General features: G+C 39.2%; 2 long non-coding RNA genes across 2 annotated transcripts; both read left to right on the forward strand.

Annotated features, from left to right (window-relative positions):
* Positions 1–1,467: 1,467 nt before the first annotated feature.
* On the forward strand, positions 1,468–8,089 carry LOC149610315 (uncharacterized). Its single transcript, XR_016376520.1, has 2 exons — positions 1,468–4,245; positions 4,320–8,089. It is a non-coding gene; the product is annotated as an uncharacterized LOC149610315 (long non-coding RNA).
* Positions 8,090–12,884: 4,795 nt separating this feature from the next.
* On the forward strand, positions 12,885–16,206 carry LOC149610316 (uncharacterized). The gene is made up of 3 exons (XR_016376519.1): positions 12,885–13,809; positions 14,464–14,526; positions 14,613–16,206. It is a non-coding gene; the product is annotated as an uncharacterized LOC149610316 (long non-coding RNA).
* Positions 16,207–17,528: the final 1,322 nt, after the last annotated feature.

The following is a 17,528-nucleotide window of genomic DNA, read 5'->3' on the forward strand; positions in this document are numbered from 1 at the left end:
AAAACGTGAACAAATAAACCCCTCCATAGGAAATGTATTAGACTATACTTTGCAGGCTCGTAACTCTGTTTCTACTAGAGATACGGCTATGTCCTTTGAGTATATTATAGTCCAATTTGTCCCCCATCTAACCATACTAAGAACTTTTTGCTACGACAAAAAGGGGCCGAGTAATTAAGATAAACGTAAACAAACAAACCCCTCCATAGGAAATGCATTAGACTAAAATTTGGAGGCTCGTCACTCTGGTACTACCAGAGATACAGGGATGTAAGTAATGTCACCTTGACACAAATGTTCGGATAATTATAAAGGTCTTTACATAACCCAAGCAAAAAAAAAAAAAAAAACTTCGCGGTTTCGAACCTATGGCCTTCCGGGAGTGAGGCGGATGTGACAACCGCAACACTACAGATATGTTAATATTTTTGATCGAAAAAACAGAACCAAGTAACTAGGCAAAACGTGAACAAATAAACCCCTCCATAGGAAATGTATTAGACTATACTTTGCAGGCTCGTAACTCTGTTTCTACTAGAGATACGGGGATGTCCTTTGAGTATGTTATAGTCCAATTTGTCCCCCATCTAACCATACTAAGAACTTTTTGCTACGACAAAAAGGGGACGAGTAATTAGGATAAACGTAAACAAACAAACCCCTCCATAGGAAATGCATTAGACTATACTTTGCAGGCTCGTAACTCTGTTTCTACTATGGATACGGGGATGTGCTTTGAGTATGTTATAGTCCAATTTGTCCCCCATCTAACCATACTGAAAACTTTGGGCTACGACAAACAGGGGCCGAGTACTTAAGCAAAACGTAAACAAACAAACCCCTCCATAGGAAATGCATTAGACTAAAATTTGGAGGCTCGTCACTCTGGTACTACCAGAGATACGGGGATGTAAGTAATGTCACCTTGACACAAATGTTCGGATAATTATAAAGGTCTTTACATAACCCAAGCAAAAAAAAAAAAAAAACTTCGCGGTTTCGAACCTATGGCCTTCCGGGAGTGAGGCGGATGTGACAACCACTACACTACAGATATGCTATTATTTTTGATCGAAAAAACAGTGCCAAGTAACTAGGCAAAACGTGAACAAATAAACCCCTCCATAGGAAAAGTATTAGACTATACTTTGCAGGCTCGTAACTCTGTTTCTACTAGAGATACGGCTATGTCCTTTGAGTATGTTATAGTCCAATTTGTCCCCCATCTAACCATACTAAGAACCTTTTGCTACGACAAACAGGGGCCGAGTAATTAAGCTAAACGTTAACAAACAAACACCCTCCATAGGAAATGCATTAGACTATACTTTGCAGGCTGGTAACTCTGTTTCTACTATGGATACGGGGATGTCCTTTGAGTATGTTATAGTCCAATTTGTCCCCCATCTAACCATACTAAAAATTTGGGCTACGACAAACAAGGGTCGAGGTATTAAGCAAAATGTTCGTAAACTTTGGTATCGTCTCACTTATTGTTATTATATGTTACTTATGATTTTAGCACTAAACGTTCGAGGCTCATAACTCTTGTTCTACTAGAGAAACGGGGATCTCCTTTGGATATGTTATAGTACACTTTGCTCCCCACACAAGGATACTTTAAACTTGACGCTACCTCAATATTGTCGTCAACTTATTTTTCGTCTCCCTTATTGTTATAGGGTTACTTTTGATTTTTGAAAATAAACATTGCAGGCTCCTAACTCTGTTTCTACTAGTTATACAAGGATGTCCTTTGAGTATGTTATAGTCCAATTTGTCCCCCATCTAACCATACTAAAAACTTTGGGCTACGACAAACAGGGGCCGAGTACTTAAGCAAACCCTCCATAGGAAATGCATTAGACTAAATTTTGGAGGCTCGTCACTCTGGTTCTACCAGAGATACGGGGATGTAAATAATTTCACCTTGACGCAAATGTTCGGATAATTATAAAGGTCCTTACATAACCCAAGCAAAAAAAAAAAAAAACAATAACCTTCGCGGTTTCGAACCTATGGTCTTCCGGGAGTGAGGCGGATGTGATAACCACTACACTTCAGACATGTTATTATTTTAGACCGAAAAAACATGGGCAAGTAACTAAGCAAAACAAGAACAAATAATACCCTCCATAGGAAATGTATTAGACTATACTTTGCAGGCTCGTAACTCTGTTTCTACTAGAGATACGGGGATGTCCTTTGAGTATGTTATAGTCTAATTTGTCCCCCATCTAACCATACTACTAAGAACTTTTTGCTACGACAAACAGGGGCCTAGTAATTAAGATAAACGTTAACAAACAAACCCCTCCAAAGGAAATGCATTAGACTATACTTTGCAGGCTGGTAACTCTGTTTCTACTATGGATACGGGGATGTCCTTTGAGTATGTTATAGTCCAATTTGTCCCCCATCTAACCATACTAAAAATTTGGGCTACGACAAACAAGGGTCGAGGTATTAAGCAAAATGTTCGTAAACTTTGGTATCGTCTCACTTATTGTTATTATGTTACTTATGATTTTAGCACTAAACGTTCGAGGCTCATAACTCTTGTTCTACTAGAGAAACGGGGATCTCCTTTGGATATGTTATAGTACTCTTTGCTCCCCACACAAGGATACTTTAAACTTGACGCTACCTCAATATTGTCGTCAACTTATTTTTTGTCTCACTTATTGTTATAGGGTTACTTTTGATTTTTGAAAATAAACTTTGCAGGCTCGTAACTCTGTTTCTACTAGTTATACGGGGATGTCCTTTGAGTATGTTATAGTCCAATTTGTCCCCCATCTAACCATACTTAAAACTTTGGGCTCGACAAACAGGGGCCGAGTACTTAAGCAAAAGTAAGAAAGATCCAGTTTTGTGCTTGGTCTGTCTGTCAGCCAACAACTTGAAAAATACGATTAGTAATTCAGTATTATTAACGAAGTTGTGTTCGTATATACGCTTGGCAATGACCAAGAAAATACTTCACTTTACAGAATAAAAGTTATCGAAATTATTCCTCATTACGATACGAATAATTTTTTGAAGTTTTGCTTTTGAACTTCTGGGTCAGTCCAAAACAATCCCGCCCTCTTATAAACCGGCAAAATTAATGAAATACGGAACCACTATGTTCTGATGATATCAGAGACCCATGCAAGTATACAGGCGAGACAATTCGCAGTAAAATAAATACCCCAACAAAGAGTGAGATCTTAATCGTCGAGGAGTTTGAAATGATGTACGAGAAACAGGCTTCGGTTCTTTAAACGAGCTTACAAGTCGTTGATTTCCCTTCTTAATAGATTGGACAACAAGGAAGGCGCGATACCACGAGCTATAGGGATTTGTATTACTACCACCCTTAGCGTCCCGTTACATTTATCCCGGTGCTCTCTAACCTCTCCCTCTATCCCTCCCATATGATCCCTCTCTTAGCAATCCCTATATCCGAGGAAAAACGCGCTAAGATTCCAAACACAGCCATGCAGGGCGAGAAAATTCGCGCGCGAACTCTCCAAAAGAATTAGCCAAATCTCCCCATCGTACGAAAAAAAAATTATAACCACCAACAGTAAAAGTAAATTAAATTGAAAGTAATGAAGAGTATTGGTCACATCTCGTTTGTAGTAAGTTTCGACACCCCTTAAATGCACGAAAGCTGGTAAAATAGAGAGTGTGTTTCTGATGTGTCTGCCATATATTAAAGGGTGTGTGTTCTTTGAGTCAAATTGTGTCAAAGTGTCAAAGAATATGGGGTCTAGGACATTTAAGCCACGTTCACACTTACATGGGAAACCGGTTCGAAGCTATATTCAAAACGCTTCCAAAGTTAAGTGTGAACAAAACTGGTACTCGAGAAGCTAATTACAAACGCAGTTTCTTGGAGTTGCTTCGCGAACCAACTTAAAGCGGCTTTGGAAGCTAGTTTCTAGTTTTCAGGGGTACTTGTATTTGTACTGGTGCTTGTACTTGTATCTGTACTGGTGCTTGTACTTGTATCTGTATTGGTGCTTATATTTGTACTTGTACTGGTGCTTGTATTTGTTCTGGTGCTTGTATTTGTACTTGTACTGGTGCTTGTATTAGTACTTGCACTGGTGCTTGTATTTGTACTTTACAAGCTAGTTTCTAGTTTTCAGGGGTATTTCACAGATCATACCCTTTAATTTATAGCTAATCAAGTGTTATTAAGAGGGGTAAATCCCAATAAAATTGGTCGAAATTAGTGAAGGAATTCCACGAAATGTGAGATAAAATCTAGCACATCAAATTCATAATTTCCATAACTGCGTGACTTGGTCCTGGACGATTTTTTTCAGAAAAAATGGTTGCTATATTGGAACTTACATGATAACTTTGTGTTAGCTGTTATATTAACTTAAAAGAAAGTCCTAAAGAGGAAGAGAAGAGCGGAATTTTCGGAGTGAAAGCGGAACAAGAAGCTAGGGAAACATTTCAAACGTTAAATTACTTCAGCAGATGTACTCAAGATTTAACATTCTCTTTTTCTTTAGTTTTTTTATTCCTGTTGGTAAAAAAAAATACTATAGGAGTAAAGAGAGAAAGTGAGAGGAAACTCCGGTCTCCAAACGAGCCAGCTCCGATTGCAAAAAGGAGAAACCGGCCGCGCGGAGATCTTAAAACTTGTAGTACTTGGTAATATACTCGACGAATAAAAATTTTCGTATTTCTTAACTTACACCAAGCAACCAGCTCCTCTGGGGCTTGTTTCTAGCTCCTCTCAACATTAATAAAGAGTGTAACCTTAAACTACTTGTCCTCCCCGAAAGATCGCCCCCCAAAAAAGCCCCAATGCACTTCAAAGAAATCCTACATCGGCTAATTACAACTTGAGGAGAAACAAGAAGAAAAAAAATATATGTCTTCACTTGATTTACCATCAATTTAAAATAAAAGTTATCAATAAAGGTTTTTGAACGCGTCAGTACGCCTTCGATTTCACCAGTAATTGTTAATTAACATAATTAATTACAGATATGATAAAATTATTAATAAGGGGAGATATTTACAATGATGGAAATTCAAAATTCTCAGATCAGTTATAGGAGAGCTATCGTTTTAATATAGTATTTAGGACCAAATTGAATAAGTTCTGACTGATAGATGATAGCTAATCGACACCCAGTTCAAACCGCTTTACCAAAATTTGCGGTAAACAGGGTTCATACAACTTTTGGAAAACAAATTTCCCTGATTTTTCCACGTTTTTCCCCATATATTTCCCAGGTTTTTCCCCTATATGGAGTGTCCAATGGAGCAAATTTTAACGAAGGAGGGGGGGGGGGTGGCAAAAAGGACTATTACATAATCAATAGCATCCCCGTATCTCTAATATAACCACAGTTATGAGATTCCAAAGTTTAGTGTAATGTTAATCCTATGCAGGGGATGTTTATGAACATTTTACTTAATTACTCGGCCCCTGTTTGACGAAAATTTCCCTGATTTCCCTGAATTTTACTAAAAATTCTTAATTTCCCTGAGGTTTTTGTCAACTATTTATTTCCCTGATTTTTCCAGGTTTTCCCTGTTTTCCAGGTTTGTATGAACCCTGGGTAAAGTTACTCTTAAGTACAAGGCACGCACTAAGATTATTCCAATCCGCCGCCATCTTGAGTGAAATGGCGAACAGAAATGTCAAAAAACCTTCTTTATGAAGTACAGTATATTGATATCGCGTTTCAACCCGATTCCACTAATATTTAGTGCACTGGTTCCCAATATCCCGCAGGCAGGCTTTTGGGGTTAGATTTTCCGCCATCTTTTAAAATGGCTGCCCGAAAATTAATAAAAATGTCCCGACGGGCTGAAGGGGAAACGCCGGATGCCTTTACTATAAACAACAACAACAATTAGAGTCGTAAAGGATGCTTATGACTTTCCCTAACTGTAGGCATGTACAGACATAAAGCACCCACAACAAGGTACACGGAAAGGTTACTAGGGGCCAAACATATAACTCGTTCCCCCCCCCCCAAAAAAGAGGGTTAACGCTTGAAGGCCGTCGTCCGTGTCGTAATGAGCCCTATCAATCTTATTTCCCAGGCCGTCCCGCGTGTTAAAACCAAAACCGAGTCTCCTTTCCTCTAAATACCCATTCAGACTAGAGTAAAAACTTACCTTCCTGTCGGTACGTTCATTTCCATGTTCAGACGTGAGAGCAGACGACTTAAAACGAATCACGTTTTTAAGACAAGATTTTCGAAAACTAATAATAGCCCAATCCGAAATGACAATTTGACAAATACCGGCGCGACAAAGCCGACAAGAATCCTAAAACTGTTCATATATCGTCTGCTAAAGCGTAGCACACTCTATCACGCAATCTGTAAGGCATGATCGAGTGAGCTATGGCTAAAGAAAAGGAGCTAACGAGGTGGTGCCATCTCGAGACTGTAAGACAAAACTGAAAATTTTCAAACTAAACCCGCGAATCTTTTGTGTAGTAGTTGACACCATAGCTGAGCGTCAAGGATAAAGCTCAGCTCAGCTCGCGTTTCTTTATAAAGAGGGACCCCTAGCTCAGCTCGGGCTCACGACATTTTCACTTTCTGAAGAGATCTCAGCTCGGGCTCAAATTTTATAACTTAAATAACGGGGCTCAGTTCAGGCTCAGGCTCATTGCTATATATAAGGTTTGAGCTCGGCTCGGACTCAAATTTTAAAATATAAATAACGGGGCTCAGCTCAAGCTCGGGCTCATCGCTTTATAAAGTTCGAGCTCAAGCAGGGCTCAATATTTAACTTCGAGCTCAAGCAGGGCTCAATATTTAACTTCGAGCTCAAGCAGGGCTCAATATTTAACTTCGAGCTCACGTCGGTCTCGGCTCCTAAAACTCATTGTGGATTCAGCTCAGTCAAATTTTTCCTCTCTTATTAGACTAGATTTCGCATTTTAAAACATCCGTCTTAAGTTCTTACCTTAACCTCTTACTCAAAAAAAATGACAAAATTTTTCTTGGACGAAAGAGTAACAAGTACTTCGTACTCCAATCTACTAAAGAAATGGAATTGCCTGCCATCTATGGTATATATGGAAAGCTTAAATATTGTTTCACTCTGTTTATGGATTTCCAAAAAGGAAGAGCCTTAGCTCATTATTTAGTATAGAGTAATTTCTTTCCCATATACGGCAACGTCATAACCCTCTATCTCTTACCTTAGAGATATCCCTCCTCCCCTTCCCTTCCGGGGGCAAATAGTATTCTCTCTTACAAAGTTGCCCCTAACGTAGGGTATACACAGTTCACTCCCCCTCGCAACCGAAATTACTCTATAGTACGTAGGTACAAATAATACAAGTTTAGTGAGCCCGGGCTCGGTCTCAACAGATTAAGAAAATTTCGTGAGCCCGGTCTCGGGATCAACAGATTATGGATGTTTTGTGAGCCCGGGCTCGGGCTCACGGTTTTCTTGACACGAGCTCAGCTCACGCAGGCTCGGGCTCACGATATCCTGACGGGCTCAGCTCACGGACATTTTGTTTTTCAATTATTAACCGAGCTCAGCTCGGTCTCAAACTTATGCAAACTTTTAGGCAGCACCTCGCTCAAATCGAGCTCAGGCTCATGAAATTGAGGTGAGCCCGCACAGCTATGGTTGACACGTGTCTAATTAAGCGAGCAAAGCGACTGACTTCACCGACGTTAACGTAAGATTTTAGTTTAGTCTGAATGGGCCTTAACAAAACGTCTTGGAGAGATGGAAAGAGAAGAAGAGAAAGCGGAGTGCACCCCCATATAAAGATAGACTTACGAAAATAGAGAGGGATGGTGGAATCAAGAGCTCTATCCTCGCTCGGAATGACCAGATGTAACCGAGACTCTAACACCTAAAACATTCCTGAATCTGGGCGGTCAACCTCTACTTAACGAAGACCAGACAATCCCCCCGTCCTTCTAACTATCTCTTCTTACAAGCTGTTCACCAAAGGAGAGGTTAGACCTGAATCTGAAGTAAATACAACTAAAGTTAACATCAGAAACATACGGTATTGTTCAAGGAAAAGCGTACAATTTTGAACAATGATAACTGACAGAATTGAAAATAAACAAAACGAGACCTTTTATCTCTACTACATTTTATCGAGGGATAAACCAATACAGAAACTTGGTGAAGAACTCTAAAGCCATGTTCAAATTTACATGAGAAACCGTTTTGAAGCGATCCAAAATGCTTTCAAAGTTAAGTGTGAACAAAACTGATACTCGGGAAGCTAATTGTACTGGTGGTTGTATTTGTATGTGTACTTGTACTGGTGCTTGTATTTGTACTTGTATTGGTGCTTGTATTAGTACTTGTATTGGTGCTTGTATTTGTACTTGTATTGGTGCTTGTATTAGTACTTGTATTGGTGCTTGTATTAGTTTGTACTGGTGCTTGTATTAGTTTGTACTGGTGCTTGTATTTGTACTTGTACTGGTATACTTGCACTACAAGTTATTGACCCCACACTACGCTGCTTGCCAATATAACTAAACTAGACTTCATCAGAATACATCAGAATAATCTATTTCTAACTTATAATAAGTAAGCACCATGGTTTTTGGGGCATTTTATAGCCGCGAAAATTTCCGTGTCTCCTGCATGCATGCTTCAACCTCTCTTGTTTTCTGCTTAAGAAAATGTTTGTTGCTTCGCGAGTTGGCCCGTGTGGGAGGGGTGGGGATTTTAGGCCCAACTTAAAGATGGGGGATTTTGAGAGGGTTTTATATGTTTTCCTTACAGGGTCACAGACCTCGAGAGGGTCAACTTGAGTATATAGTTTTCCGGGGGGATACACTCAAGGTCAATGAAAACTTGGAGAACTTTGGTTCTACATATATAAGTCAGGTCAAATACGAGGGGTCAAATTTACAGTGGGTTTTGTTTTCTTAAGGGTCGGTCTAGAATCTAGAATCTGAAGAGATTCTCCGTGGAATGAGGGATTGGTTTCTTATTCATTCAAGTTTATTATGGTTATGGGGCGCTGGATTTTGTGGGGTAACCGTTATTCAAAAACCAGGGTTGGGTCAAAATGACGGTATGTTCTTTGAGAAAATTTGGAACCGCAAAAAGAAGAAATATAGTTGTTATATTCAATTCATTCTTAATTAAATAGTGTCACTTCTAGCTTCCATCTGTCAATGCACACCACAATATTCAAATTTTCCATCCCTCCATGAAATAAAGAATAAAATTTCAATCGGTAACAAAGTCGACAAGTCACGTACAAGAGCTTATAGAAGATGAAAATTGTCACCGCGTGGCAAAAAAAAGATGGGTATAACAGAATACCCAGAAGTATAGTGTCACTGTGGTTGTAAATAAGATTAAATATACTTTGAAATACAGGGTGTTTCTGATAAGTCTGCCATAAATTGAAGGGTGTGTGTTCTTAGGGTCAAACTGAGTGGAAAGTGTCAAAGAACATGCATGGGGTCTAGAACATTAAGTTGCGGAGATATCGGCTCGTAAACATTAGTCACACGTGTGGAGTAATTAGCTTCACTATTCGATGCAGTGTAATCACACTTTTACCCATTTAATTGTATGCTTTTGCTAGATAAAGGCTCAAAACGTTCTTATGTCTTACTTCAAGTGTGTCACTATATCTTGGCTTTAGTTGCCAATCAATGTTTGGGAGTGAAACTAAATGTTGTAAACGGTTCATTGTTCTTTGACACTTTCCACTCGGTTTAGCCCAATGAACACACCCTTTAATTTACGGCAGACTTATCAGAAACACCCTGTACATGCCAAGGGGACGCGAACGGGCAATAGTGTAGGCTTAGATAGAATTTTACCAGCACTAATAGTGGACGAGTGGTGGTATACCTTTTGAATAATAGGACTCATACTTGGAACTCGCGCGTATTTGGAGAACACAATAGAAAGATGGAGGAAAAAGAGAGGGTGAAAGACGATAAATCATGGATCTCGAATGGACAGGATTAGAAAGCGCGAGCGAGAGAGCGAGAGAGAGAGAGAAGAGGATCCCCATATTAACCGCCACCACCGAGGATGGGTGAGAATATATATCTTCTTCCATTGAAAACGGCTCGAGACCTTTTCGACCAGGGATGATAACGCGTTATAGCGGGGGCTAGCTTACCTATTACCAATGGAAACGGCCAGAATGGATGAAGGAAATAGGGCAGAACACTTAACAAGTGAAGCAAGGCGATATCTTTAACCAGGAATGGCAATTTATTTTAAACTAGAATCCCATAAGTATGAAACATAGCCGAATTAGGTAGAAATTTCAACTTAAGCCGGCCACCAGCAGTGGACCGTTCGCAACTACGACTGAATTTTGAGTTTGGAGTGGTAGATATTTTTGGGGTTCGCTCAATTTCAAAACCTCCATTAAAAATACCTCGTTTGCGTGAGTAGATCAACAAGGAGTTAAGTACTCAGATGTTGGGTTGAGGATCATCTCTAATTGTTAATTATGGGTAATTCTAATTCAGAGGAAATTCGAGCATTGCCATTTTGGTGTTGAAGTTCGACCGAGATGTTCTCTCTACAACAGCTCCATTCGAGACATTTAAGTCGCGGTTACACTAGACACTTTGAAACCGTTATGAACCATTTTGGAAAGACGTAATTCATTTTCAAGCATAGTGATTGCGTTTTCTTACGAAAGAACTCTGCTTTTAACACGTTTTGTCCTTTCCAAAACGGTTGAAAACGGTTACAAAGTGTCGAGTGTAAACACAACTTAATGAAGATCCTTTACCCAAAAAATTCGAGTAATATATTCACCAGAACAATGAAATAAATTAATTCTTCCAATCAGCACGGTTTTCTCGTTGTCATTACAATAAATCCCGAAACCTTACAAAACCAAACGGGACTAAAAACACGACGACGGATCAGTTGTGATGCTGAGAGATGGAAGATGCGGAGGGAAGATGGAGAAGGAAGCGACCCAATAAAAAGGGGTGGGAAGAGAAGGGTCCACGAAGGAACATCAATGCGATTGCGCCTCCCCCCTCCCAAAATACGAATGATGGGGAGAAGGGGGTGAAAGGAGGGACAAGAATGATGACAAAAGGAGAAAATGGTGGTGATGGAAGGAGCTTTTGAGGGAAAAGAGGAGGGGATGTTTGCAGTGGTGACAATCGGGAGGCACCACAATTTGTTCGACAGCCATAATCATTAAGGGGGTACTTCTCCTTCGGACATTCGCGCCTACCTCAATACAATAGAGGGATAGGGATTCTAAGAGGCAGGGAAGAGCCAGAGAGAGAGAGAGAGAGAGAGAGAGAAAGATGAGATTTTCGCATTGCAGTAAAAATGATAATGACCACACGGAGAGGAGCTCCCCCTATGTAGTGGCCACACTATCCTACTACCTTTTCAAAGGCAAATTTCCAATTGGCCCATCCAGGTTTTATTGGATAAATTTATTTGTTCGGACGCCATGCCCGGGGGAAGGGGGAAAGCGAACTTGGATGGTGGATCATTTCGGAAGAAGGGGATGGGGAACGCGTGGATTGAAGATCAAATTAAAGAAGTCATTTACGTCGCCAAAAAGAGAATTCCCGATTCGATGGAGAATTAGATTTATTTCTCTCTCTCTCTTAATTCTAGTCTTTTAGAAAGAGCCGCGGTCGTTAACGCCTTAACGGTTTCCAAGGTATTAAAATATTACCGACTTTTCATTTTTAACGGGTGTAAATATCATTAAAATATCGCGTACGAGTTTCCATTTATTTCGCTTAATTTTGATTAATTCACTAATTTTTTTAAAAAATCAATTAGGCCTATTACGGGGGTTTCCGAGTCAAATTTTTAAGAAATGTATATTATTCATCCATTAGTGAATTTGAGCGTATACAAAATAAGGAATCCATAATGACGAAATTAAGGATAATCACTTGAAATGTGAAGAAATTTCAAAGAATATAACGATGATCCAGTGAACTATGGAGTAAATTTCACAGAATGCAACGATAATCCAGTGAACTATGAAGGAAAATCATTGAATATAAGGCAAATATCGTGAAATCTGAAGGAATTTCACCGAAAATAAGGATAATCCAGTGAACTATAGATTAAATTTCACAGAATGTAACGATAATCCAGTGAACTATGAAGGAATTTCACCGTAAAATAGGATAATCCAGGTGAATCTGAGGGAATTTCACCGAACATAAGGATACTCCAGTGAAATCTGAGGGAATTTCACAGAATATTAGGATACTCCAATGAAATCTGACTAAATTTCACATAATACAATTCGATAATCCAGTTAAATCTAAGAAAATTTTATTGAATATAAGGATAATCCAGTGAAATCTAAGAAAATTTGATTGAATATAAGGATAATCCAGTGAAATCTGAGGGAATTTCACCGAAAATGAGGGAAGCTCACGATTCAGGGCGAAATCACTAAAATAAATACCAAAATCACCAGAAATCATCCTGCATGATAAGAAGCACACAAAAGTGTATCCGTTACATTCATAATAAGTGACATCAGAAGGGGATAATAGAGGAAGGATGACACTCTGTATCCTCTTAATACTTTAGTTATGTAACGTCATTCTTTCCAGGCTCACCCTTTAAGTTTGCTTTCCCGCTCATCAAACTACAAATGGGCATCGCACCGTAAGGTGAATTCTATAGTTGTTTGGCACTAAATTCCCAGCAATCATCCTACAAACCTCGTCTTGGCGTGGGACAAAATGCACAAGCGCGTCTTGCCAAATATTTAAGCGCTAATAGAGTAATGATGAGGGAACTATTTATCGTGTATGTGATTCGGTTTAGTAACCTTGCTCTAAATGTTCCGATGTTGGGAAGAATGACGTTACACTTACCCCGCTTTGTGGTACACTTCTCTCGAAGAGAAGTATTATATACTTCTGGTGACATGAACCTTCAAACAAACTCGTACATATCAACAAATCATGGAAGCTCAATATAGAAGCAGTACCTAATTCACGACAGTCTTTCAAATGGATGAAAAATAGACATTTCTCAAGAAGGCAAAGACGCCAGCCACCACGACCATAAAAACCAGTACCAATGTTAGCGCCCAGAAGAATTATATAGTTTTTCTTGATTAAAAGCGTGAAACCCATCCCTCTACTACATTTTCCTCGAGTCCTTAGAATTACAAAGACCCTAGCAAAAAAGATAGTGGACACTAAAAAAAAAAAAAAAAGAAGGATAGCCAGGGAACCATCCAATCAGGAATTTAAGGATCGAACGGGAAAGACGTCCTATTGTAAAGAGCGAGGGCTCGCTAACTCTAAATCATTTGGTGGATGGTCCAGGATGGATAGTGCTAAGCTAGGAAACCTAAAAGATATATTTACTCGCAAAGGGTATGCCATTATGGGCATGAAGAGAGTATACATTTTCGGAATGGTAGGATAGTATGGATGGGTGAAGGCTAAAGGCTTACAATAAAGAGCACCGGCATCCCGTGTTAGATCCCTATAGACTGTAATATAACGAACGCCAGTACCTGCCCTTTCTCTAAGGTTATCATCCGAAGAGACGTAAAGCCTTGCAGCGCTTTCTCCTTAGTGGCTCGTGCGAAGGGCCTAATCTTTATTATTTTGGCAGCTGGAGGAGAAGCCTCCATCCATTCTCGGACGAGTGCGGAGCCTGTCTTTTGACGAAAAGGACAACAAGCCAGCCCTAGCAAGATAAACAGCTTTTTCCTACTAGATCAGTATACACTATACACTACAGCAGCTAGCGAAGTCTCCTATTTTTTTTGTGCATCCTCCCACTGCTCTTGGGCTTCCCAAAGAAGAAGATCTCGGCTTTTCTTCATTTTGCCGAATGGTACTGAGTTGCCTTTTTGTTCTGATATTTCTTCGTGGAAAAAGACAATTAACCAGAAGTATTACTTTATCCATTGTCTCTTGAAAGATTTTTTAATCCGCGGCCATTTTGTAAAATGACGACCAGAAAGGTTAAAAAAAAACCTTTTTTTTTCATGAATTAACGTCCACGCGTTTCAACCGATTTCACTCAAAATTAGTACAATGGTTCTCTATATCTTATAGAAGGGCTTTGTGGTTTTTGGCATTCGATTTCCCACCATTTGTAAAATGGCCGCCCAAAAAGTGATATTAGTCTGCTACCACGAACTTTCTCGTGACGTCACACCCTCCTATCTCTTACCTCGGTTTTTCGCGACCATATTGGAAGTCGTCAGCTAAGGCCATACAATTTCGACTATAGCAATATTGACGTCACGTCCCCGAAGTAGCTTCTACCCTCTCAGTACCACTCTATAGTGTTCTAACGAGCAATGCCGGCCGGGCGCCCTTTGCCGCTTGTCAGTAACATTTGAACACAAATGAAGCGCGGGATTATTTAATAACCTCTGATTAATTGACTTTTGCGAAGGAAAAAGACAGACGAAAACTTTTCTATATCTCTTGTTCTACCGTTTCCTTTACTTTTTTGTTTTTTCTTTCTTTTTTCGTACAGCGGATTCCGTATTGGGCACAAAAGATCCCTCATTCTTTCCCCTTCTCTCCATCCCTCAGACGGGTAAATATTGCTCGAACGCAAAGATAAATAGCAAGATATTAATTGGCAAACGCGCCTGTCTTTGGTAAACATCTTTCCCGTGATAGCTCGCGTCTCTCGATGCTCAAAACCAGCCAGTACGCTACCGCCATCATACGAGGCAGATCGGTCAATAAATAAATAAATACCATCAACTAATAATGAAAATCAACGTTATCTGCTTCACAAGTGCTAAAGAGTATAGGTTCCAGTAATTGCAATATCGTTTTTAATATTGTATAGAAAGATGCATAGTTCAAATTCCAAATAATCATTTCTTTCATTACTCTGTCGAATGAAAAAGAAACCAATCCAATACAGAGTGTAACAAAAAGATTGGTAGGACATATTACAATGAGTTCTGTAGGAGATTTTAAGTCGAAAATGTTCTATAGCACAGGGTGACTACTGAAAATTGGAAATTATTCTAAAGGAAATATAGGAAATTTATCCGTGAAATATAGGAAAGTTGTCCATGAAATATATGAAAGTTATCCATGAAATATAGGAAAGTATCAAAAGAAAAAGCGAACCAATCTAGAGACGGCTTCGGGATACTGCCAATTTAAGTGGGCTAATTAAAGCTGCATTGTGAATACTGATTCATCACGAAGATTGAACCATGATGGCTCTGACTTCATCTGGCAGACGTGCTACTCACTGCGCCATACATACATTTTAACGAGCTAATTTAGTTGTGAATGAAAACAAAGAACGATAAAAGCTCTTCAGGTCTTGAACCTGTGGCCTTCCGCGTGTGACGCGGACGTGATAAGCACTAACCCATAGTTAGAGACATCCGGTTTTGGTTTTTTAATGAAATGGTTCATCGCCTTCATTAGAGATTGTTAAATTTACGAGCATATAATGTTTTTCGTTTTCAATATGTAATAACATAGTGTTAAATTATCGGAGAATATAGAAATTATCATGAAATTATAGGGAAGAAAATGGGAAATCTAGGAAGAGTGGTCATCCTGATAACACCACCGCTTACAAGTTATAAATAGAGTGATTTAAGGATGACCATTTAATAAAAATTGCATTGTCTTTCAATTTCATAGTTAAATTTAAGGGGTCATCCTTAAAACAATCCAATCAGAACTTGGGTAAAGTATCCCTTAGGACGAAATGTCATAGAACTTACATTTTCGACTCAAAATCCCCCTAAGAATCCATTGAACTTCGGTACTAGCAGCCTTTTCGTAACACCCTTTCGAACCCACTGTACTTCGGTGCCACCACCCCCTTTTTGTAACACCGTGTATAATGCGCACCTTTAATTTAATAATGGTTATTTATTCCAAGTCTACTCCCATGCAGATTTGCTAAATTTTAATTTTCTGTTCAGTTGAAAATGAGCCGCACGAGCTCGAAAGCTTCTGATGTATTATTTTTAACTTTTGTAATAAAGTTTTTACCCATGTGTAATTAATTTTTATTAAACTCTATTAATTTAATTTTCTAATTAACCGTGACGTGTAACGGTTGCGTAGTTCTACACATCAAAGAAGCCCAATCTAAAGAATCAACCAAAAATACCCTTCCATAAAAAAAATAAAATCATAAAATAATTCAACCTTATTAATTGATCTTATCTTACCCAACTAATTTCTCAATATCAAATAAAAATGTCTTTCGTAGTAATTTCATTAAAAGAAACGCGAGTTCTTCCTCCTACGCGAGTAAAAAAAGAAACAAAAGGTGACGAGAATGATACTAATTTGTTGTGTTACTTTTCCCGCATCTCTGGGCCATGTATCCGGAAATGGAAACGGAAACTAAACCCAAAACACAGCTCAACACAGCGACAGCGCGATATCATAAGAGACAAATGGGATCATAATTATTTCATTCGCTACAGATACTAGAGATCCTTAATTACCTGGAAACCGCCCGCGGTAGGCGAGTAAGTAGGAGCGCGACGGGGAGAGATTTTCAAATAAAAGATGTAGGAGAAAATTTTTCGGGGGAAAAATGTGGTGACGGAAAGCCAGAGGGTGATGGGATGGATGCGAGGGGTCGGACGTTTCTCAAAAAGTGTACGGGATTTCGAAATCCAATTTGATACCTTCGGATTTCGTTTGATTTCAAGATTCGATAAAACCCAACGGATTTCGTCGGATTTTGCGATTTCCCCGTGATTTCGACGGATTTTGCGATTTTCCCCGTGATTTAGACGGATTTTGGGATATTTCCCTTGATTTTGATGGATTTTAAGATTTTTACCGTGATTTCGTCGGATTTTCCCCGTGATTTCGACGTATTTTGGGATATTTCCCTTGATTTCGTTGGATTTTGAGATTTTTACCGTGATTTCGTCGGATTTTGTGATTTCTTTTGATTTTGGATTTCGTGAATTTTGTAGTGGATTTCGAGATTTCTTTACTGATTTTGTGATTTCTCGCTTCTAATTTTGTGATTTCTTTACTGATCTTGGGATTTATTTACTAATATTTTGATTTCTTTACTGATCTTGGGATTTATTTACTAATATTTTGATTTCTTTACTGATCTTGGGATTTCTTTACTGATCTTGGGATTTCTTTACTGATTTTATGATTTCGTTGCTGATTTCAGATTTTTTGTGGGATTTCTCAAGTTGAATTTCGCAGGTAGCGTAGGGTATTTCACGAATGACCGACCCCTCGGATGGATGGATGCGATGGTGGTGGTTATACTCTTTTTCGCTGAAGCAGCTACTCGGCAAACACGGTGGGGAATGAGCCAAGCCTTGCCGCCGTGGCGAAAAGAGTGCCTTGGGGCAATATTTTGCCAGAACAAAGATTTCGAGCCGGGAAAAATCTCTCCCTCCTCCACCCGTTCCCTTCCATCTCTGCAAATGGTTCAGTTTTCCTCCCTTACTTAATAAGCCTTTTAGTTCGCTTCACCGGTCTTTCAGTTCTCGGAGATCTCATAAGCGAACAATAATTATTTTACCGGCCAAATGGGATCAAGCGCCATTGCGCCAAACCCGGTGGTAT

The sequence above is a fragment of the Phalangium opilio genome, unplaced genomic scaffold, assembly GCF_054372755.1.
Source record: "Phalangium opilio isolate 3A_F unplaced genomic scaffold, DU_Popi_V2 ptg000329l_1, whole genome shotgun sequence".
Classification (NCBI taxonomy): Eukaryota; Metazoa; Arthropoda; class Arachnida; order Opiliones; family Phalangiidae; genus Phalangium; species Phalangium opilio.